The sequence below is a fragment of the Pleurodeles waltl genome, chromosome 5 (assembly GCF_031143425.1).
Source record: "Pleurodeles waltl isolate 20211129_DDA chromosome 5, aPleWal1.hap1.20221129, whole genome shotgun sequence".
In the NCBI taxonomy this organism is placed as follows: Eukaryota; Metazoa; Chordata; class Amphibia; order Caudata; family Salamandridae; genus Pleurodeles; species Pleurodeles waltl.
In genome coordinates, this window is record NC_090444.1 from 1,773,956,471 (window position 1) to 1,773,980,377 (window position 23,907).

A 23,907-nucleotide genomic window follows, 5' to 3' on the forward strand; every position below is an offset into this window, starting at 1 on the left:
CCCTGAAATTGATCAAGACTCTGGATTGGACAGTACTGTCCCGCCTTTGATGTTGCCGTCTCCTTTTCGGGAATGTAGCCCAGCTGTGGGAAGGGAGATCCAATCAGCCACCTCTGATAATACCCAGTTTGCAAAGGCATAGTACGGCAGACCCTGGGACAGCAGTGATGGACCTCAACCTCCACAGTTGTGGCCCAGTAACCACTGCGTGCCCCGTGGCCTCCTGAACGGGGTCTGACAAAGCATCATGCATGAAAACAATGTGTAAATGCAAAGTCTAGCACTATCAAAGTTCTGCATGTGCATGATGATGTGCAGTAGTAAACCTGATGAGGGCAGTGGCGGGGGAAGTGCAGCTGCGGCCTGGGGTGCCCAAAGGGGAGGAAGCAACACCCAAATCTAAATGATAATCTACAGCACATGCACAGTTTGTATGTTTGATTGTGCTACAAAAATGGCAACTATACACACAAAGCTTCCTGTCTAGTACAAGGTATCGTTAATTTAAGATTTCTGTCTTTCGTGTATTTACAAGTAACATTTTCGGTGATAGTTGCATCACAGCAGACTGGTGGGCCATTGGAAGCACAGCTTGTGATATTGCCATCCAGTATGCCTGAGTGATTTATTCATTCCAGGAAAGCCAAGTGTTCTAAATTATAATTGCCCTGCTCCTTTAAATAGGCAGTCGAAACATCCCGACCTCTGTTACCTCGTTTTGCAAACAGACATTTCTCCAAGTCCATGTATGCCTTTCAGAGAATGGAACCTGGTTTTCGATTATGTCAGATTACCGATGTAAACAATTTTACTTTTTGCTGTTCAGAGAACGAAAACAGTTTGTTTTTGTGGTACCACGAATAACAACTGTATTTCCAAGAACCAGTCCCCCTGTTGTATAAACAAACATTGTTGTTCACAAAGTAAACAAGCATTTGCAATGCAACGGGTCTTGCGTTTGCTCATGTTAGAGCTGATTGCGTTGTAAACTCCTAACCCGACTTTTCATCTATCGCTAAAAGTGCTTTTATGTACGTAACCCGAAAAAGTGAAACTAACTGTGTAAAGCGCTCGACTTCTGCCAAGCAAAATCGCGCTAGGAAAATAGAGAAAAAGTAGTCGACGATCCGACAGAAAACAGCGAGCCTCGCATGTTTTCTGTACTTGGTCGCTGCGCTCGAGGAGGGCTAACCACCGGAAAAGGCATGACGTGTGCATGCCTTCGACTAATGAATGCAAGCAGATTTTACTAGGCAAGCCCACGAACCAATGAAACACACTGATGTGACGTCGACAGGGCTCCGAGCCCTTTTCTAATAACTAAAGCGTCTTGCTGCGATACGCATGCGCGAGCGCATGCAACGCAGACTCGACCCTAAAAAGAAAAAAAGCCACTGTAAGATGCGTGCTCGCGTGCCTTGAGCTGACAAAGCACCTGCCTCGCTGCCCAGTCACCGTCCCAGCCCCGTGCCCAGGGCCTACCGGGTGCGCACTGAAGGGGGGTGCGGATCTCTGGGCTGGGTGAACGTAGAGATACAGTAGAACCAGTCTAGGACACACGTCACCACTGTGCCAGGGCATGCTTGGTTTTCCACTGTTCCAGCTATAAATTTACCAGTCAATGGCACCGCCCGCGGTTGGCCCAGCACGCACTCACTTCAACGCACGGTAGGGTGACCAGAATTTTGAAGCCAAAAACCGGGATATTTCATAAAAATAGAAAAAGGACTCGGATTTTACTTCAACCGAGCGCACAGAATGACAGCACTCACCAGCATGGAATTACAGCAGAGACACTAAGAACATAAATAAAAAGCAATTTTTAAAGCCAGTACCATGCTTGTTAAATAAATTGCTTGCTTATAACAGCTGCTAATTATCCCTGCTTTAGAAAACATAAAAAAGCACCTCCCACCCGTTTTCAGTGAACCCTCTCTAAAAACCGGGACATGAGCTAAATTACCCGAAATCTGCAGGGACAGCTGGTGAAAAACTGGGACTGTCCTGGCAAATCCAGGAAGTCTAGTCACCTTAATGCAAGTGTTTAAGATGCTCCCCGACACGGACCCGCCCGGCTACGTCTGTACACGCAAATGCACACAAGGCAACTGCAGGCTGGAAATGACGCCAAGGCTGCAAGAGCTGAGTACTCATTGGTGGAAGCCTGGGACGCTAAACAAGCAGTGGCAAAGCCAATAGGTCTAACCTAAATGAGAGCTATTGGTGTTGCCAATGTCTTTTAGCTATGTTATACAACAGCATGGCTGTGCAGCATGGCTAAAAGCAAAGTTTGAAGAGCCATGTGGCTCTTAAAATTTGATGTAATTTTTAGCAAAGAATGAAGTCTGAAGGTTTATTGCCCATTAGCAGAAAGATGACACAGGAAGTTGTAGACAGAAATATATGCTATGTATGTAAGGGGTGAAAACAATGTAAAAAAATATCATTCTGCCTTTAGTTTCAGCATAGCTAAAAGCAGCGATCTTCTGAAGCAATGCTTAGTGGAGAGGTTGTGGCGTAATGGGCCAAAATGCCGACTTTGGAGCAGGTGAATCAGATTCGAGCCACAGCATTTGATCAACATCCTGTGATTCTGGGTAAATCACATACTCTCCCCCTGGCAACAAAAATGAATGTGTCCTTGTGTAATGTAACTGGTGAGGACGTAAAGCGATCCAGTACCTTTGGATCGTGTTTGCGCTATGAAAAACTGCAAAGAAAAAAAAGATAAGTAAAAAATAGACAGCAGTGATAAAGGAGGTAGATGAGGGTCAGGATGGAGAGTCAGGCAAGAAATTGCAGGGAAGGGCGGGATGAAGCAACAATGAAGTGGAAACCAAAAAAACAATACTGGCTGCTTGGTTATATATACACAGAAGAGATAAACTAGCAACAAGGGCAATGGGGTGGGGTGGGGATGTGTCAAGCAACGACAGGGGAGGGCAAGAGGTAGCAACAATGAAGGGGAAGCAAAAACAAAGTACCTCAATCGAAGCAGGATCAGCGGAAGGAAACTTAATTCATCTGTACTTGGTCCATGCTCTAGCGAAGAGAGAAACACACAACAAGCATTTGCAATGCAATGGGTCTTGTGTTTGCTCGTATTAGAGCTATTAGTGTTGTAAATGCCTAACTGGACTTTTCGTGCCACATAAATTAAAAATGAAAAGTAAAACAGTTGATATAAGCGAGCCGATTCAAAGCGCTACGGCTGCCATGAGCATGAGCGCAAAGGAGAGACAGAAAAGGAAAAAGTAGTTCGCTCACAATCAAACGTATTGGAAAATGTGCAATTATCCATGTAACAGGGGTGGTGCCCATGCTGTTAACAAAACTGCCCCAAAGAGGGACAAACATAAAACATTTACGAATGATAACAAAGGATTTTTGAAAGGTAAGCCAATGAACGAGTGACAGTGCTGGGTGTGCGGGCGTGGTTAAAAGCCCACAGATAGATTACAACAGGCCAAAGTGCTTGCACACTCGACCTAAAAAGGAAGTGAAGCACCCAGCATTTACCAATGAGAAGCAAGTAAATGGGAGTGACAATCAAGCCAACCAATGGTAAGTAATGAGTAGCTGAAAGCCCCTTTTGGGTATGCTTAACTTGTCAGTCTTATTTGCCTACTTTATATTTATGTGCCAGCATGTGAATCTTGTGTTTGTCCCTCCCATGGCGCATTGCCTCTTTACAAGCTCTTTGGTTTGCTGGTATCACTGATTCAACTACTTGCTTTTCAAGCACTACTTTTTTCTTCTACGTGAAGCGCTCTACAACTTGTTTTTCTTACCAATCCCCCCTGTTGCTTTCAGTTTTCCTCCAGTCATCTGCCCATGTTGCTTTCGCATCCCCTCCCATGTTGCTTCATTGTCCTTTTACCCTCCCTATGTTGTTTCACCATTCGCCCCCGCCGTCCCACTTGTTGCTTCGCCATTCCCCCGGCTCCCTTTGTGTTGCTTTGGCTACCCCACTTTTTTTTTTTTTAAACAAAACCTGTGTCATTTTTATAGGCATATGCATGCATGATGTACGCACCTACAAAACGATGCGGGCGGCCACGTCAGTGGCTGGCAGAACAGATCTTGTCTCCTCTTAGGCTTTTTGACAATGGCCGCTCTAAACGATCCCCTCACCTTCCCATGTTGTTTTGCCATTTGCAACACCCCCTCTTCCCCGCCCACTTGTTGCTTCGCCATTCCCTCGGCTCCCCTCCTGTTTTTTTTTTTTTTTAAACAGCACCTGTGCAAATTTTAAAGGAACATCACAGATGCTCAAAAGGACCATGCACAAATTGTTTATGGACGGTTCAAATTTCAGTTCCACTAGTGGAACTGGGGAAAAGGCACATTTCCCCCTGAAGCAAGTTACTTAACTTAATTTATGTGTGGAAAAGTATTTGCAAGAGGAGAGAACTTTTGTCTTCTGAAAGAGTCATCAGTGTGGATGGCTGAAGATAGGTGGGGCCGAGGCAGTGCTCAGCGCAGCTGTTTAAAGGGACGCTGTGGCGCAAAGAAGGACAGTGCACCTCCAAAACGATGCGGGCAGCCGCGTCAACGGCTGGAAGAACAGATCTCGTCTCCTCTCTTGCTTCACATTGGCCAATGGCCGCTCTCAAAAGTCCTCTGACTGCCCTCTAGCGAGTAAAATGATGAGACAAATTACAGGGTGGGAAAGCCAGACAAGGGGCATGTGTGAGAGCAGGAGGTACTGGGGTAGGGTGACCAGACTTCCCGGTTTTTAGAGGACTGTCCCAGTGTCCCGACGCTTCTCTTCATTTTAAACAAATGTCCCGGTTTTTGGGACAAAGGTCAGATCATTACATAAATATCCCGGTTTTTGGGACACAGATCAGATCATCTAGGGAAGCATAAATTTACGGTATGCTCTCCTTTAACAGACGCATACAAAGTATGCAATAATTAAAGTAATGTATCTGTCAGGCAACACAGTCCCCTGTCTGCTCCCAGCAGAGAGAGGGAGTGGGGAGCAAAGAGAGCTAGGTGGGGGCAGGTTGGGGTGCAGGGTGGGAGATCAAAGGTCAAGCCATAGTTAATTTTGTAATGTAGTCTTGTAAATTTGTGTGTGTGTGTACATATATATATAACACACACATGTATAGGCACACATTCACAAAGCTACGCAAAAAACGGGACATGCCAGATATAAAAGTGAGAGTAAAGTCTTTGGTCCTTCTTTTATGTCTGACCTGTCCCGGTTTTTGCGCCTCAAAATCTGGTCGCCCTATACTGGGGTCCCTCCCTTCTGAGGCTACACGTTTGCTGGGTCAATGAAGACCATTGAACCAGCTCACCCTGGCAACGCAAGGCATGACTGTGATGAGGTGCACTTCTAAGCACTGGATTTGATATGTGTCCTCGTCCCTCTTTTGTTTCTGGGAAACCCATTCGAAGTGAAATAGAGTAAACGTTTTGAAAGTGTGTTTGGTTACTAACAAGTGTACATTTATCAACGTCTAAAAACGTAATATTGTGTTACAATGGGGAAACACATAATTTAATTTGGCACCTAATGTGCATGGATGATGGCATGTGGAAGGTGATAATGGGGCCATTTTGTAAGGTGAAGGGCTGTGGCAAGTGAACCGTGCAAGGTTTGGGGATGGCAAGTAACGTATGGTTTGTGGCAGGAGTACAAAGGCGGTGCACTGCCGAGTGTATTCTGTCTTTTTCTGAAACTGAGGAGACATTTTGTCAATTCTCCGCTGTGCAGGTTTGGAAATCCATCCATAAACTGCATCATTAAACACCATGTAGTCTAAATTAAATGTATCTTCAAACGACTGCCTGGTGAGAGAATATGTAAAATGCACCAGTGTTTTTAGGCGATGTCATGTTTGAATCCACAGAGCAGTAAAAGACAGCTCGTTTTCATAATGACCAATAAATATTAAAATTCAAGGTATGCAGTTTTGTCACTGATTTATTTGCAGTCCGGAGAACCCTATTGGATTTTACATCCATTTTGTCCAAAAAGCCATCCCTACATTTACACTGATGCTGCTCTGGCAATGCTGATACTGTTAAGTTGACTCAAAGGCAGCAAACTTTTCAGTCTGTGCCTCACTTGCACATCCATTGGCCATTCATGAAAAAACTAAAGTGACAATGGCAGTATTCACCGTTGTCATTAGTGTGTTTGTTAATTTAACAGTGACCTGCAGTTTTCTGGTGAAACTTGTGAAAGGTTCTAGAAAGAGCTAAGGCTGAGATGTGAATACTACCAGAGGATCCATGCGCCTTGTGCATTTACAAACCCTCACCTGCACGGCCGGTCACCTGTATGACCAAGTTAAATCACAGCGAGTACTTAGTTTCTGCGGATTCTCCTTACCAGCATCATGCACATCTTTTGTTAACCTGTGCTTGATCCAACCCACCTCGTCTTAGTTGATTTCACTTGTGCTAATTCAAAGGACACCTTTGGTTCCGGACTCTTTTTTGTATATATCTAAGCGGTCCAACACACTTATCAGTACATAGTGGGACATTTCCAGTTAGCAGTTCGCCTGGGGTAATATGTTGTTTCAGTGAACTCTGGTGGCACTTCTGTGCTCCATCTTATTCCCGCATCTCCTTGGTCCTGCGTGTTGAGATGTGTATATCTATGGGTTGTATTAAACAGTATCGACAACAGGCATCATACACTGAGTTCCATAAGCTTAGCATCTGGCAGTGCATCAACATTGTGATATATAGCCAATGGTGGTTGGCCCTAACAAGTAGGTCTAAACATAACCTAACCACTCCCACCAGCCCCAATAACCCGCCCGCCCCAGTGCTTACGATTTTCTGTGGCGCCAGCTCTTCGCTCTGTTTTCTGATCTTTTGTCCACTTCACTTATTTTGCAAGCTGAAGACCCTGATCTGCCATAAGCTACACAACTCGCACAAGGGTTGTATATGATCTATTCTATACCAGTGTGACTGTCTCGAAGAGCCTCTCTGTCCCTGCATGAATGACTGCTTCAGTATTATCAACCCACTGGTGCTCGTTGGCATTATTTTCCTTGGCACCTGCCCTGGAGAGAAAGAAAGGCACACGCCTGCCATAAAGAAATGTACATTTACCACGAAACACACAACGATAAAGCATTCTTGGTGGGCCATATCTCGTATTAGGAAAAGACTGCGTGAGGATGTGGTATATAATTTTTATCTGGATGGACATATAGAAACTAGAGTGTGCAAACTTGATGACAGCAATCATTCATTATGCATTCCCCTTCCAGAGCAGAACAATTAATGTACTCTCTAATGATAACCTCTATTTACTACCCTGAAGATGATTTTGTGAAAGGCTGCCCTATTTGCACCACTGTCTTCAGGAAATGTATTGATACATAGACCAGCCGTCAATCATGCAGATACTCAAGGGCTAAAAACGACCATGGAAAAGAATAAACTAGCATGCAGACACCACACAGATAACATATGTATGTGTGCATGTCTGTGTTTGTGGGGGGCCACCTCAACATGCTGCCTGTGGGGTTTGTGTGCATGTGGGACAGTTGAGCATAACTGTTGCCTCTGTGCATGCATGCATGCCTGCCTGTGGTTTTTCATCCACTACTGGAAATCCAGGCCAGTTGGCTTGGCCAATGTTTGTTTTATTTTTGTTTTGAGGGCCAAATGCCATATAAGTAAAGTTTGAATCTAGCGAATAAAAAGATTGAGATATTTCAGCTAGGAATGCTGACAAGTACAACAAATGGAACGGTGGTATGTTGTATCCAAATATTTGAATGAGGCTAAACACGCCGCGTTGAACACTAATTCAAAGTCGCGAATGACACCGTGCATAATTCAGGAGCTGCTGACGTCAATCCTTGCTGCACAACTAGCCCCATGTACTAATGTGCTCTGTTGGAATACGACTACTTAGTATAGATTAGACTGAAACAGGGCACAGTGACCTCACAGCTGTTTACCAATTACACTCAAATGTCAGGCTTTCAGTCGATTGCTTCAAAATCAGGGCAGCGGCTCTGATATGAAGGAAAACACTAAAAGCCAGCTTCAAAATTTGCCAGCATTCTGCTACTAGTACAGCCGCATTGGCCTGCTATGGGAATGTGTGTGATGCTGTCTCCAAGATCAGTCAAAGTCCACAGCCCACGCCAGCACCCCTCAAATAAAGGCTTCGCCCAGAAGGCGCTATCCTACAAGTATCCACTAACCTCCACCCTTGTGCCGGCTAAAACCCTGATAGTACCACTGACAGCAAAGCTCTTCTGCGAAGAAAGCACACATCACAGATGTTCAAGGGGCCATGCACAAATTGTTTATGGATGGTCATAATTTCAGTTCCACTTGAGGGACTGGGCAAAAGGCACATTTCTCCCCATTTACTCAAGTTGACTTTGCTCGTGTGGAAAAGTATGTGCAAGAGGAGAGAACTTTTGTACTATTAAAAAGTCAGAGTTATGTATGGCTGCAGATAGGTGAAGCCGAGGCACCGAGGCAGTGTCCCAGGTTGCACCCAGCGCAGCTGTTTAAAGGGACGATGTGGCGCACACAAGGACAGTGAACCCCATCAGTAATATGGGCCCACTGACTGCTCCTGTACTGCTAAAATGAATGAATGTTTTGTTAATTACATTTGAAGCCCTGAGAGAATTTCTTAGTAGTGGACCATGAAGGCTGCTCACCCACACCACCGTGAGCTCACACCTGGGCCAAAATCTCATCGACTCATATTCTGAGTGATTATATTCCTGTAGTAACCGTATTAGAACTTTCTGCCTGACCAACTTTACTTTGTGTAAGTGCCTGGATATCGTATCGGGTGATTAGATGCGCTTTATAAATTCTGATTGATTGATTTGTGTAGTGTTATCTTTAATAAAGTGCTTCTCAGTGTCTAGCCCTACACTTCCTCCCGGGGAGCCTTAGACCACTTGCCCAAGCTACGCTGCCAGTAAAGTGCTGATGGGGTGTACTTAGAATAAGTGCCATGATAGGTCAGGCCACAGGGCATCAGGGGTAAAAGGGTCCAAAAACCACGGTTGAGAGCAGCAACCCCTGCTTCCCGTGGCCCAGGAACAGGTTTTGACACATTCTACAGCCTGTAAGTGAGCCCTAGAGGTGCATTTGGCACTTGTATGATCAATCTTGGGGCAAACCGCTGAGACTGCAGCTAGACTGTAAGTTTGGGGTACAGTGCGTATAACCTTCGTAAGGTTATGCACATTTACCCCACTGGCTTGGTTTCAACTGTCGATGAGTACTGTGTGTGTAAAGATGAATGGTAAGGTAATTTAAATAACACTTGCAAAGCGCGCTGCTACCTATAAGGGCTTCTGGTGCTGAAACTAGGGCTGATCAGCTGAGGGATTGTTGCAAACAGGGTCTTACGTCACAATGTACAGCCAGGTTTTAAGACTCTTTCTGAATGACATGAGGTCTGGTGAGTCCTTTAAAATAACCAAGAGTGGATTCCAGAGCTTTGCAGCCTGAACAGAGAAGGAACAACCTCCTTGTCTTTGACGACATGACCTGAGCACCGCCAGTAAGAGAGCTTCTTCCGAACTTAGAGACCACTGCGGGACATAATGACCAAACTTCTGTTGAAGTTATACTTGACATTAATGATGAAATGTGCAAAGGAATAGGCAGAGTGATTTAAACATAACCAGTTTCTTAATGAGGGACCACTGGAGGGCGTCCAGTGTTATCAAGGCAGGAGCCCTACAGGGCCAGTGCAGGCCACTTCTGCATGTTTCAGCCTAGGTTAACATCCCAGCAGCTTCACCGAGGGACAGTGCGTTACAATAATCCAAGCGACTAAGAATGGTAGTCTGGATTACAGTTGAGTGAAAGTCTTGGGGCAGTAGGGGCTGGATTTTCCGCAACATCCCCATCAAGGCAAAACAGGTGGTGGAACGATGATGAACTTGGTCAACCAGTGGGAAGAAATAAATTGGAAGCCTAGGTTCCTCACAGAAGAGAGTGGATTGGGGACTGGTCCCACAGCGGCAGACGCTAAGTCTAGCAGAGGTGCGGGAGCTCGATATTATCTCATGGTCATCATAAGCTCTGTTTTTTTCAGACTTGAAGCTGAGGGCGTTATTTCAGTGCCAAAAGGCCGCTGCCATCATACAGTCCTGAAACCTGGTGGCTACGAAAGTTGTAGATTCTTCCGAAGAAATGACCAATGGTGCGTCGCCCACGTATCACAGGAAAGAGAAAACATATCATCCACTCAACCTGGCCAGTTGACATTAAACAGAGTGGGACTGAGTAACAACCCTGGTGAACTCTCTGCAGAAGTGGCTGAAAGGAAGATTGAAAAGGGCACAAGAAAGACTTCCTGCTGCACCGATTGAAGATATGACCTAATCCAATTTACAGCAGGCCCAGTCATCCCCACTCCTTGTAACCACACAATTAGGTGTTCATGTGAGAGAAACATGTATTTATTTTAAAGTATTTTTAGAGTGCATTGTGTCACCTTATCGGTGCCATTATGTCTGACCGAGACTGCCTCTTTCTATGTCACTGTGACACCTCTGTCCCGCCTCTGGTGCCTTTCTATTCCCATAATGCTGTTTCCCCAGGGCGCATCTGTTCTTTCCCAGCACTGAACATGCCTCACCCAGACTGACTCCTCGGGCACGTTCCTTCGCTCCGTCTCTCTCCCAGTTTTTCCTGGCACTGTTTTCCCTTCTGGGACCAGTGTGCTCATTTTTGTTTGAGAAATGCCTCAGAGTGGCTGCAGTCTGCTACCTAAGAGCTCACCTCCCGTCCTAATACCCGCATCGTGACCCGGCGTGCCACGCGCCCCCGGGTCCTGCGTTGCAGACACACTGTGGCATGAACGTGAGCGCGCGCATTCCCACCCCTGCCCAGAGCTGCGTCATCAGAGGCCTCAGTCCTATTATCAGTGTCTGGGCCTTAAGCCGCGCGCCGACGCTGCAGAACTCCTTTTAAAGAACGCCAAGGAAAACAGGACCCGGTTTCATCTTTCATCAGAAGCACAGACGCAGAGACAGGCGAAGGCTGCGTGACTCGAACTGAGTGAACTCTGGTTCCCTTTAGGAGACGCGATGTTACCCCACAGAAGCATGGACTACTACCGTCCATTCACAGTCCTGTCTGCACGACAGATTCACCCTCCATTCACCCTTTCACTCATCCATCCATCCGCCCTTCCTTTCACTCATACACCTTCTCTCCCTTTCACTCTCCCATTCTTCCATCCATCAATTCACTCATGCATTTATCCATCCACCATTTCAATCATCCATCCATCCTTCCTCTCAATCACTCACCCTCCCAGGAGCTTTTGTCTGCCAGCTGCAGACAGAAGAGGCCCATCAAGAACCTTACCCCCCCATAGCTGCTAAAGCAGGAAGGGTGGAGAAGATGTTAGGGGGAGTGAGGATTTTGGAGGGGGGGGGGGTGTTGACGATGCCCGTTAAGCATAAGCTTAGCTGCACACTTACCTCTTAGTCCACTAATGGGATTGTTGTCCTTACCCTCTACAGAGTCGAGGTAAGGAAGCAGTTTGTGCGCTTAGCACCATAATGTTTTTTTCAAAGTGAAACCAAATGTAGTAGTAAACACGTGTTACTTCAAGGAGAGCATCCTCTGCACCCCTCCTACAGCCTGCCCCTCCCGAGGACCAAGAAATTGATGCCGCCCACTCCCTCGTCTCATCGGTCTGCCCGACCCCAGCCATTAAAGTGAATGGAGCTTTGCTAACTCCTTCCGGGGCCACTGTTCACGCGCCCCAAAAGCAACCGGATCACTTACTTTCTAATTCTGCACTCCCTCTCCGATGGTGTCACTGCTGCAGCTTGTGCCTGCAGGTCGAAGACTGGCATTTACGCAGTAGAACATCTGCAAAGTTCACTAGAGTTCACCCAAGAGATTCAGCACACTGCCTCAGAGCAGTAATTTTTTTTCCTCTGCTCTGTGTTTTTTCCCTGTTCTTGCTTCTCAGAGTGTGGCAGGGCATGAACACCAGTCTCCCCTGGTCGGCCTATAATGCCAAATAAGCACTGTAAAGGAGCCAGGGCAATGGAATCTTCATTGCTCTTTGCAGTTTTGACGTGACTTCAGTATAGAAGGTGCCAACCCCCAGACAGGATCATGCCGGCTGTAGGAATGAGGGCCCCTGCACACCTTATCGCGGACAGCCCACATTTCTGGAAGGGTAACTCTTACTCAACATGAACAGTGTCAGATAGCCAAGATGTAGGAAATTAAAGCAGATTAATTTGAATTGAGCATCAACTGAGGCACACTTGGCCGTCTCACAGGCCATCACTCGTTCCTTATCAGTAAGTGGGGCATCCGGGTTGGTATGAAATGCCCACCTGGCCTTCTGTACGAGTCTGATTCTATAAGATTTCATAGCTTTATACATCAGCATAACCAGGTGTCATCGCGCACCGAGCTGCAGGCTGATATCGAGGGTATTTAATGTATGAGGGGCACTGAGGAAATCCATCCAGGCTGTACTGGCCTGTTTAGCATTTGTATGAATTGCCCAGGACCAAACCTGAAAGTGCCCTATGCGTCCTGGAAGGTGATGAAGGGTTCCCGGGAGTATACGTTGGCAAGGACACAGCAACACCCCTTCTAGCTAGCAATCATCTTATCTCTCCTTATTCATTGTCTGTAAGTCCCAGAAGATGAGCTCCCTAGCAAAAGGGGCACACTTGATCATTTTTGTAGAATGCTTTCCTAGATGCAGACTGTTTGCCACACCACATATGGATGTGGAGGTCAAACTGCTGCCCTTCATAAGTAGGGCAAGTAAGGACTCCCAGCCACTTGTTCCCTACAACAGTTGCTTTTCTCAATTGTCTTTGGCAGTGAGCCATTCAGCGGCATGTTGGCAGAGCAGAGTAATAGTATAATACCAGGTTCGAGAGGCCCAGACCCTCTAGCATCTGGTCCATAAATAGTACTTCAAGCGCAACCCGACTCCGCCTGCCAGCCCAGCGAAACCTGGAGGCTGTTCAGTTTCCGAGGGCATTTTGAAGATGATCCAAACAACATGGCAGAAGGACCAGCTTTGCTACTACCACCCACCCCATATGGACAGCATAAGTGTGTTCCAGAAGCGTATGGAGGAGTGTAGCCCCTCTAATACGCCCCCCATGTTGTAGCCATAATGCCTATTACAAGACATTGCTACTTTGATACACAAGTATTGAAATCCGTCCACTTCCCACCATCAGCCTAGGTCATAGAGTCTGCCCCTCATATCTTGTGCCAACCCACCCAGAGGGAAGAGAATGCTGTTATGCTGATTGGCTAGGAGACCAAAGACTGCCCCGAAGCCCCCACCGAAGATGCATCAGTCTGCTCAATAGCAAGTGCTGGGTGCACTAAGGTAGAAGAGAGCATCATCGGCATATAAGGAAACCACATGAACCGTATCCCCAACATGGAAATCCCTTCTTATTGAGATGGCCAAGTGTTCGAGGGCTAAGGCAAACATGAGCAGCAATAACAGGCAACCCTGAAGTAAACTCTGCTCAGTATTTCAGCTTTCCTAGACCATCCTGTCTGATCGAACCCGCATTGTTGGGGATGTGTGAAGGAGCCTACCCATCTGCAAAACACTGATCCAAAGTCCTCACAAAAACACATCTTGCAGATAATGCAAGTCAGCATGTCAAAAGCCTTCTCCAGGGCTAAGGCAACCAGGGAAAGCTCCTCAGCACATCCTGCAAAAGAAGTCTCCAGATGTTAATGGTTGTGCTACGGCCTGATATAAATCCACAGTGGCCTTCATGGACCAGCTGTCCCACTACACAGTTCATCCGACTAGCTAGGACCTTACACAGCACCTTAGTGTCTGAGTTGATCTTGGTCAATGGGCGATAAGTCTGTTGGTGTCCCTTCTGGTTTGTGCATCATACAGATCACACCCTCACACTTATACCCCATTTTTATTTTATTGGGGCTGGGGTAGAGTACCTAGCTCTTGGAAAACAAAGGAGTTTCTCGGGTTAAGTGGGACGAGAAGGATTGGTGATACTCAGCTAGAAAGATGTCACCCACTGGATTCTTACCCCTTGGCATTGAATGAATCACCTCCCGAAGCTGCTCCAGAGTGAGCTCAGCCTCAAGGCTCTCCGTCACTGCCACCGGAAACTGTGGAAAATAATACAAGCCAATATACACAATATAGTGTTGGGGGAAGGCTGTGACACACTCTGATATATACCTTGTAAATGCAGGCTGAATGTTTCATTCACAGCTTTTTGGGAAACTACCTTGGTGCTGTTCCGGCAGTCCAGACAACACAGTGCCGATTCACGCCTGAGCAGCCAGGCGTTTCCACTTCCCTGTGTAACCAATGTAGATATGTCTTAAGGGTCAATGTATCCAACCTGTCCCATATATCACCCAAGATGTGTTTTACTGCCAGTACAACCAGCTGGGCCTCAGGGTACGTCTCTGCTCGTCACTGAGCATTGGACAACTTACTCTGCTCAAGCCATAGATCTTTCTGTTGTTGCTTGACTCCGTAGACCTTGCTCAAGCATGGCCCACGCATCACCGCTTTCATTGCCTCCCACTCATTTGCCCTTGTGGATGTAGAGCCCCAGTTGTTTTCCATGTAGGCGTCAAGCGCATTAGCCAGATCAGCAAGGGTTACCTTGTCTGTTCAGATATCTGGTGGCATATTTTGCAAGGAGATGGGCTATATCGTCATCCCCATCTCCGTTCCATCAACAGCAGAGAGTGGTGAAACAAAACCTGCACAGATACTTGGCGGATTTCATTCAAGGTGTGCCTAGCCCAATAACCAGGATGCGGTACAGTAGGCTAAAAGTATTGTGTGTTTGGGACTGACAAGAGGATGCCTTCTTTGGCTGTGTACTTAACTCATCCTTGGCCTGCAGCGCTGGTCAGAGCATGATACTTATGTGTGCATGAAGTACAGGGCCTGCAAAAGATGGAGAGGTGAGGACTGCTACCCCAAGGAAGGAGACGTTCTTTGATTTCAGGACAAGTTACTGGTCAGTGAGGCCTGGGCTCAGTGTCCTGGAGATGGTGGGACTGATAGGGCTGGAACTACCAGGGAATCTGCTAGAGAGGACGGTTTAGTCCTTTGAACCTTTATGGGAGCATATTTCATTGTAGGCTGACAACCAGTTGCAATCCCAGGTTACTCCTTTGATTGTGTTGTGGGCCACTCAGAATTGAAGCCACTCCTGCTGTGACAGACTGTCCACTGTCCATTTGACAAAGAGTAGTGCAGAGGAGAAAGCATTTCAAATGACCCATATCCCTCCCCCACAAAGACCAGTAACTAAATCACATGTCTCTGGTTTGGACTGCAAAGGTGGGAGCATGTGCTCTAGACTTTGTTGGCCAGCACAGTCTCATCAGGAGAGGGACAATTGCCAAGACCTTGTTGCTGGAACTCATGTCTGGGACCAAGGTTTGCCAGTCTCCCATCTAGGTGAGGGGCCATTCCCAGCAGCCATGAACACTTGGCCTGTACCTGGAGCACCAGCCTTCTGCCAGCCTACCAAGACCAGACCACCCTATGAGGAGGAGGACAAAGCCTGGCGGGAGAGAGTCCCAGATCCCGGTGAGTGAATCTCAGAGAATACAGTGTGAAGCTCCCAGTCCAGTCGGGAGTACTAATCTTGTTGGGGCGCTGCTGTCCATGGCTGTGACCCCCACCCCCCTGGGCCAGGGCAAAGGCCACTGGGATTTCTTGGGGCTGATGCCCAAGCAACAGACTAGTCTGTCGCCTGTGCAAAGGAGACTGTGGGCCCTCAGCTGTGACCTGCTTGTGCCAAGAGGGGTGCTACGGAGATTGCTGGGGCCGTGACCCAGAAGATCTGAATGGGACTATCTCCTAAGGAGGTGACCCGCGTATGGCAGGAGGGGACCACGAAGACCGTTTGGGCCTTGCCATGTCAGAGGAGTTGCTGTGACCAGTGGAGAGGCTCAAGAACAAATCTGAAGGGTTTGTACTTGGCATAGTCACTAGAGACCAACAGTAGGTTGGGCCCCAGGACATCAGGAGTAAAGGGCAACAGTCTCCATGGTTGGGCCGAGTAGCTCCTGTTCTCTGAAAGGGGCTCCGACACCCTCCATCCATTCCACATTGTTCTCCTTTTCACTGTATTTCCACTGTCCCTCCCTCCCTCCTGCTTTCCCGCTTCCTCAAGACTTCAAAGACTCTACAACTGCCTAAAAGGTAACATGTTAGCTCTATGCAAAATACTAAATAAATGGCATAAAAATAGGGAAATATTTCAAATGCATCTTCCAGAAGATGTTCAAATAGTTGATTTGGGGTTGCTGGGGGAAGCAGCAGTTACTTGTTCTTACGTCTACAAGGAATCAGCGAATCACTGCGCAGGTTAGGAATACCGAAGCATAGTAGTGATTTCGAGCTCTACATGACTTGGAAGACCATAAACGTCAACAGAACTTATTTGATATCGTCCCTTGAATTGTTGCCCAAAAACTGGCACACAGAAGACCAAAACCAGTTCGAAGACTGTTCCCAGCAGGGCACGGTGTTTACTCACCTCACAAAGCAGAGGATGCCCATTAGGAAAATCAAACCTAACAGTGTACCACTTCCTGACAACACTGTCCTTACGCTGCTCACCGAGAGGCACACACCTGAGGCCAGTTGGCAGATTTGGGTACACAAAAAGATTCTATTCTATTGTAGTTGCATTTTTATAGTGCTTCATACCCATGAGACTGCATTGAAGCACATTCCCAAAGCGCCATAGATGGAAGAGCGTGCGTTTGCCATGTGGCCCGCAGTGCTGAAGTCTGTGCAAGAAAGGTGCCAGATTCCCATCCAGCGAGGCCCTCAGCTGAGGTTGATCAAATGAGCTTCACCGAGTTTAGTAATAAAGTGCCAGATGTATTAAACATTTTTGCGCATTGCGCCGTTTGCCATTGCAAAAATGCATTTTGGTATGTATCAAGTCCAATTTGCAACTACATACCGATTAGGTATTAGGAAGGGGCGTGTCAAGGGCGTCCCTTCCTAATACCGAATCGCAGAGGTATGTATGACTGTTTTGTGACCCAAATGCAGTCGCAAAACATTTGCATTTTACTGACCATTGAATGTAGGTGGTAACCTATTCGCAAAGGAGAAGGGGTCTTCAAGGGACCCGTTTCCCTTTGTGAATGCAAGCGAAAACATTTTTTAAGAGTAGGCAGTGGTCACACGGACCACTGCCTACTCTTAAAAAATGAAAAGAAAACTTTTCATTTTTCTTTTTTAAACGCATCCCAGGAAAGGGGTGCATTTAAAAAAAAAAAAGGATTGCTTTATTTAAAAGCAGTCACAGACATGGTGGCCTGCTGAGCCCAGCAGGCCACCATCCCTGTGATTGTAGACATTCGCAATGGGTCGCAAATTGCGACCTACCTCATGAATATTAATGAGGTAGGTCCATTTGCGAGCCCTTGCGAATTGCTATATGAAATTCCTGGAGTTTCATATATTCCAATAGCCATTACTTAATTGTGATTCGCAAAAAATCGCAATTTGGTAATCGCTATTGGTAATAATGATACCTCTGGCCCAAAATTCTGTGGTTCAAACACCTATGGGTAGTTTAGATTGTGGTGTGCTCTTTAAAACTCTATCATAAACATAGCACTGAACATCATCCCTGCTACCTCTTGCGATCAATGACTTAGTCTGAGCACACACTGCACTGCGTAAAGCAAAACACTCTTGGCTGTGGCAACAGCTGGAATCTATAATGAACCCTCTGGGCCATTTCATTCTGAAACCAAAGAGGAAATGAACATTGCTCTGCTTCAAAATGCCTTGATGGCAACTTCGCCTCAAGCCGAAAACAGCCAGCACATTAGAGCCAAAATCCTTACAAGGAGCTTTGCTCTCACCATGTCCTGCTCAACACCGCTTTTTAGAGATGCCCAAACACTTCACAACACCCACTTATCACTAAAGTGCTGCACAAGCTGATATGTTACTTTGTGCCCACACTTCAGCGCACATAATGGGCCTTGAGAGGACAAGTGTGGCTCGGATGTGTCCCTCTGTGTGGTCAGAATTCACGTGTGTGTTGTAGGCAACACAATGAGGAAGGGTTTGAGAGTTTGGGGCAGGCTCTGAGCTGTTGCAGAGCACAACATCATCACATAATCCAATAGGAAAAAGGAGAGGGACAGAGGAGGTCCTGTACTAGGAAAAGCACGGCAGGACACCGTGTAAAAAGTGTTAGGATCACCCCTGTGTGAATTGGCGCATTGCAAGTCTATTTGCCTGCCACTTCTGTTAGCCAGGAAAGTAGATCTGCATCTCAGATTTAGAGGTGGGCCAGATATTGATGGCTTTAGACAGATGCCTAGCTCTGGCTCAGGTCCAGGTCCTTTTGGTACATCAAGCCAAGATCAGCAGAGCCTCCAGGTGGCTGCTGCGTACCACTGCCACCCTCTCCCTGCCACCACTGCCGCAGCAGAGGACCCCTGCCCACCACTCCGCTGGGTTTAATCTGCAGAGAAGCTTAATACTGAAGGCCAGGTAGAGTGCTGGAGAGAGGTGATGCTGCTGTTTTATCCCCAGGTACTTTCACAGCGCTCTGCAGTCTTGATGGCCGGCGCGTGAGGAATCCTGCTCCCAACCCAGGGGAAATGAAAAGTGCAAAAGGCCCCCATGGCCTGGGCTAGGTGTCAATGTCCGCCAGCCGCTGAGCACGTCACTAGTGGCCCGGCCTCCGAGGTCTCTTCCAGAGTTGTGCTTCTTTAATGAAGATGTAGCGCCTTTCAGGAACTGCACTCTTTTTAAAGTCATATGCACTTTTAAGAACAGTACCCTGCCTTGTTTGAACAATAGTTAGTAAGTTTTCTCAAAAGGTCTTCTTGTTTCAATTTGAGTTAAATGTTATTATTTAACAGTGATTTGATGTAAATCCACAGAGAGTTAGAGACAGCATACATCTGGGGTCGGTCCCGGCTTCCACGCTGTACATTTTGTGACCGTAGCCAACTACAGGGAACTCGCGGGAACCGATCTGACTTGTGGGTTTACTAGTGACATCGGGGGCAGTCTATGGAGGGGCCTGAATGCTTATACTTTGGAAACAATAACTTTTAATAAACGCCACTTTGTTCAGCAATGCAATCTAATTTACTCAAGTGAACCCATTCCCCACGATGATGAAATATGGTCTCTAACGTCGAACATTTTTAATACATACTTCAACAACAGGTTTGTTTGCTTACGGCTCAGCTCGTGGTCTGGCTCCAGGAGCCAAGTCATACACTTCACTGGAGTTTCCGTGTTAACCCCTTCGCTGCCAGGCCTTTTCCCCCTCCAGTGCCGGGCCTTTTTTTGGCTATTTGGGGCAGTTCGCGCTTAGGCCCTCATAACTTTTTGTCCACATAAGCTAAGCAAGCCAAATTTGCGTCCTTTTTTTCCAACATCCTAGGGATTCTAGAGGTACCCAGACTTTGTGAGTTCCCCTGGAGGCCAAGAAATTAGCCAAAATACAATGAAAATTTAGTTTTTTTTTTAAAAATGGGAAAAAGTGGCTGCAGAAGAAGGCTTGTGGTTTTTCCCTGAAAATGGCATCAACAAAGGGTTTGCGGTGCTAAACTCACCAGCTTCCCAGCTTTCAGGAACAGGCAGACTTGAATCAGAAAACCCAATTTTTCAACATAAATTTGGCATTTTACTGGGACATACCCCATTTTTAATTTTTTTTGTGCTTTCAGCCTCCTTCCAGTCAGTGACAGAAATGGGCATGAAACCAATGCTGGATCCCAGAAACCTAAACATTTCTGAAAAGTAGACAAAATTCTGAATTCAGCAAGGGGTAATTTGTGTAGATCCTACAAGTGTTTCCTACAGAAAATAACAACTGGAAAAGAAAAATATCAATTTTTCTCTACGTTTTACTCTGTAACTTTTTCCTGCAATGTCAGATTTTCGAAAGCAATATACCATTACGTCTGCTGGACTCCTCTGGTTGGGGGATATATAGGGCTTGTAGGTTCATCAAGAACCCTAGGTGCCCAGAGCCAATAAATGAGCTGCACCCTGCAGTGCGTTTTCATTCTATACCGGGTATACAGCAATTCATTTGCTGAAATATAAAGAGTAAAAAATAGCTATCAAGAAAACCTTTGTATTTCCAAAAAGGGCACAAGATAAGGTGTTGAGGAGCAGTGGTTATTTGCACATCTCTGAATTCTGGGGTGACCATACTAGCATGTGAATTACAGGGCATTTCTCAAATAGATGTCTTTTTTACACACTCTCCTATATTTGGAAGGAAAAAATGTAGAGAAAGACAAGGGGCAATAACACTTGTTTTGCTAATCTATGTTCCCCCAAGTCTCCAGATAAAAATGATACCTCACTTGTGTGGGTAGGCCTAGGGCCCGCAACAGGAAACGCCCAAAAACGCAACGTGGACACATCCCATTTTTTTGAAAGAAAACAGAGGTGTTTTTTGCAAAGTGCCTACCTGTAGATTTTGGCCTCTAGCTCAGCCGGCACCTAGGGAAACCTACCAAACCTGTGCATTTTTGAAAACTAGAGACCTAGGGGAATCGAAGATGGGGTGACTTGTAGGGCTCTGACCAGGTTCTGTTACCCAGAATCCTTTCCAAACCTCAAAATTTGGCTAAAAAAACACATGTTCCTCACATTTCGGTGACAGAAAGTTCTGGAATCTGAGAGGAGCCACAAATTTCCTTCCACCCAGTGTTCCCCCAAGTCTCCCGATAAAAATGATACCTCACTTGTGTGGGTAGGCCTAGCGCCCGCGACAGGAAATGCCTCAAAGCACAACGTGGACACATCCCATTTTTTGAAAGAAAACAGGTGTTTTTTGCAAAATGCCTACCTGTAGATTTTGGCCTCTAGCTCAGCCGGCACCTAGGGAAACCTACCAAACCTGTGCATTTTTTAAAACTAGAGACCTAGGGGAATCCAAGATGGGGTGACTTGTGGGACTCTGACCAGGTTCTGTTACCCAGAATCCTTTGCAAACCTCAAAATTTGGCTAAAAAAAAACATTTTCCTCAAATTATGGTGACAGAAAGTTCTGGAATCTGAGAGGAGCCACACATTTCCTTCCACCCAGTGTTCCCCCAAGTCTTCCGATAAAAAAGATACCTCACCTGTGTGGGTAGGCCTAGCGCCCGCGACAGGAAATTCCCCAAAGCGCAACGTGGACACATCCCATTTTTTGAAAGAAAACAGAGGTGTTTTTTTGCAAAGTGCCTACCTGTAGATTTTGGCTTCTAGCTCAGCCGGCACCTAGGAAACCTACCAAACCTGTGCATTTTTGAAAACTAGAGACCTAGGGGAATCCAAGATGGGGTGAGTTGTGGGGCTCTGACCAGGTTCTGTTACCCAGAATCCTTTGCAAACCTCAAAATTTGGCTAAAAAAACACATTTTCCTCACATTATGGTGACAGAAAGTTCTGGAATCTGAGAGGAGCCACAAATTTCCTTCCACCCAGCGTTCCCCCAAGTCTCCCGATAAAAATGATACCTCACTTGTGTGGGTAGGCCTAGCGTCCGCGACAGGAAATGGCCCAAAACACAACGTGGACACATCACATTTTTTCATAGAAAACAGTGCCTACCTGTGGATTTTGGCCTGTAGCTCAGCCGGCACCTAGGAAAACCTATCAAACCTGTGCATTTTCAAAAACTAGAGACCTAGGGGAATCCAAGAAGGGGTGACTTGTGGGGCTCTGACCAGGTTCTGTTACCCAGATTCCTTTGCAAACCTCAAAATTTGGCTAAAAAAACACCTTTTCCTCTCATTTCGGTGACAGAAAGTTCTGGAATCTGAGAGGAGCCACAAATTTCCTTCCACCCAGCGTTCCCCCAAGTCTCCCGATAAAAACAATACCTCACTTGTGTGGGTGGGCCAGGTGCCTGCAACAGAATAAGGCCCAAAACTTGTAGAGATAGAGGGGATAGCACAGCGAGTTTATAAGGACATATTCTTTTATACATCTTTAGACTGACTCTGCTTTGGGGACCCACATAAGTGAGGTGTCATTTTACTTGGGAGGCTGAGGGTAAAACTGGGGAGTAGGAATTTTGTGCTGGGGCGGTGATCCTACTAAGAAAAGTCAGGAAAATATGCTTTTTTAAGCAAATTTTGAGGTTTACAGAGGAGTATGGGTAAGAAAATGTTGGGGGAGCCACGCAAGCCACACCTCCCTGGACTCCTTGGGGTGTCTAGTTTTAAAAAATGTCTGGGTTTTGTAGGTTTCCCTAGATGAAGGCCGCACCCAGGACCAAAAACAAAGATGGCCCCTCCCCCCCAAACACAGGTAGTTTTGTAATATATCATTTTGATGTGTCCACATACGTCTGTGATGTGCCAAACACTAAAATTGTGAAAAGAAACGCACTTAGGTTATGTGAAAAAGACCCCTCACCCACCCACCAAGTTGGTGGCATGCTTCATCATCGGGGTCCCACCCGAGGCACCTAGCGTGTCACAGGTGTGCTGCGACGCCTGATTACAGCGGAGCAGGTTTTGTCATTTTTACCACACATACTGGTTGGATTTGGCACGAGGGTGAGTGATGGTTCAGTGGATCAAATTTTATTAACAAGAGATTTCACAAAAATGAAATGCACTATTAATAACTGAAAGGCAAAAAACGGAACCAATGACTCACAGCTCGTGAGCTGTAAAGCCGCAACAAGGCACCAACCGCTTTACAGTCCATTCACACACCTTTCGTACATGACACGCACAAGACCATTCACACCGCCAGCCACGGGCCCAGCACATTACAACACTCACATCGACAGACCGCGCCACTCAAGGGCCCATCACTTACATACGCCCACATGCCTGATACAAGAATCACACCAGCTGATGGGAGTGTGGACTGGCGTTTGGCTGGCACCGCCAGCCAAGCGCCACCCCACCCACACCGCCAGCCGAGCCCCACGCACACCGCCAGCCAAGCGCCACCCCAAGCACACCGCCAGCCAAGCCCCACCCCAAGCACACCGCCTTCCAAGCCCCACCCCAAGCACACCGCCTTCCAAGCCCCACCCCACGCACACCGCCAGCTAAGCGCCACCCGACGCACACCGCCAGCCAAGCGCCACCCCAAGCACACCGCCAGCCAAGCGCCACCCCACGCACACCACCAGCCAAGCGCCACCCCACGCACACCGCCAGCCAAGCACCACCCCACGCACACCGCCATCACTTTTTTTTGTTTATAAACAACAAAGAAACCACTAACTAATTATAAAATAAGCACAAAACTACAAACACAAAAGCTCTAACTAAATGCATGACAGAGACGCCAACCGTGAAACATATGAAAATATAAAACAGACAGCTTACGCTCACGGTATTTCCCAGAAGTTTTTCTTTGTGTGGTAAATTCTATAACAGCTGGGCACACACAGCCCAGGCTTTGAAGGGCATTCGGGGCAGTACATCCGGCTCTCCCTCCGGATTAATCTCCGGGCACATACTCTACATTTCTTTGTGGGCAAGTCATTTTTGGGAGTGGGAGGAATGTGATCTGGAAAGTGCAGATCTTTCAATCTAGCCACATCCTCCACCACTTCTACTCTAGGAACTCTTGCCGGTTCCACCACAATAAGGCTTTCTATCACCGACTCCTGAAATTTAACAAATGCCATCCTTGACTCAGGTGAACAATCCTTGTATACAATAAAGGCATTAAAAGTTGCCAAATGAAATAAATGTAGGTCCAACTTTTTATACCACACGTAAGACTTACGAAGAGCAGCGTAAGGTTCCAACCTCTGATCTACTCTATCAGCACCACCCATGTGCCTATTGTAGTCCAAAATGCACGCAGGTTTGCGCACTTCCGCAACCTGACCCCAAACAGTCACAGGGGAAGTACTCTCATCATGGATGGTAGATAGC